This window comes from Ranitomeya imitator, unplaced genomic scaffold (assembly GCF_032444005.1).
Source record: "Ranitomeya imitator isolate aRanImi1 unplaced genomic scaffold, aRanImi1.pri SCAFFOLD_356, whole genome shotgun sequence".
Lineage (NCBI taxonomy): Eukaryota > Metazoa > Chordata > Amphibia > Anura > Dendrobatidae > Ranitomeya > Ranitomeya imitator.
The window spans coordinates 179,025-180,374 of NW_027194686.1; positions in this window are offsets into that span (position 1 = coordinate 179,025).

Here is a 1,350-nt window from a genome sequence, read left to right on the forward strand (position 1 = left end):
CCTACCTCCATCCCCGGCAATTATTGATGGGAATTTGGAATATCAGATAGTTGATTCTCGCTTGGTTTGCCAGTCTCTTCAGTATCTAGTACACTGGAAAGGTTACAGTCCTGAAGAGAGAAAGTGGAACCAGCCTCTGATGTCCATGCAGTCAGGTTGATCCAGTCTTTTCACATGGCACACCGATAGACTCAGGCCTGAGCTTTTAGAGGTTGCTCTTAGAAGGGGGGGTACTTCACGGGTTTACTGTGACAGCGGGGGACCAGAAGACCGTGGTGTCTGATTTCACATACTCCTGCACTGATTAATATGATGGTGAAGTGCTTCTAAACAGTGAAGGTTTCTGCTAGCAATGCAGGAGTTAATTTGTTCAGTGGAGAGCTCCTGGATCTTTCCTGCTTTGATGGTCTCAGCTGTTCAGTGTTGGCCACTTCCCTTTGTGTATATATATCTATCTATATAATCGTCTAAGGGTCACTTCCGTCTGTTTGTCTGTCACGGAAATCCCGCATTGCTGATTGGTCACAGCCGGCCGTGACCAATCAGCGATGAGCACAGTCCGGCCACGAATTCGCCCTTCCCCACTCCCCTCCAGTCAGTGCCCCCTCCGTACTCCCCTCCAGTCACTGCCCAATAGCGCTTTAGCAGTCCGTTAAACGGACTGCGTTACCCCGTGGCATAACGCGGTGTACTGCAGTCCATTAATGCTATTAGCCCTGTGTGACCAACTTTTTTACTATTGATGCTGCCTATGCAGCATCAATAGTAAAAAGATCAAATGTTAAAAATAATTTAAAAAAATAAAAAATCATTATATTCTCACCTTGCAGCGCCTTTCCTGCTCCACACGACGCTCCGGTCCCAAAAATGCATTGCGGCAATGACCGGAGATGACGTAGCGGTCTAGCAAGATGATGACGTAGCGGTCTTGCAAGACCGCTACATCATCACGTGTTATTGCCGCAATGCATTCTTGGGACCGGAGCGTCGCGAGGAGCATTGCTAAACGCCTGCACTGGATCCGGGGGCCGCCGGAAGGTGAGTATATAACTATTTTTTATTTTAATTCTATTTTAACAGGGATATGGTGCCCACATTGCTATATACTACATGGGCTGTTAGATACTACGTGGGCTGTGTTGTATACTATGTCTCTGTGATATATACTACCTGGGTTGTGCTATATACTACCTTGCTGTGCAATATACTACGTGGGCTGTGTTATATACTGCGTGGGCTGTTATATACTGCGTAAGCTGTTATCTACTACTAGCTATTGAACCCGTTCTACGCCCGGGTGGCGAGCATTTATATTGGTATATGGTCTCCATCCTAGTATGTGCTGCTCCA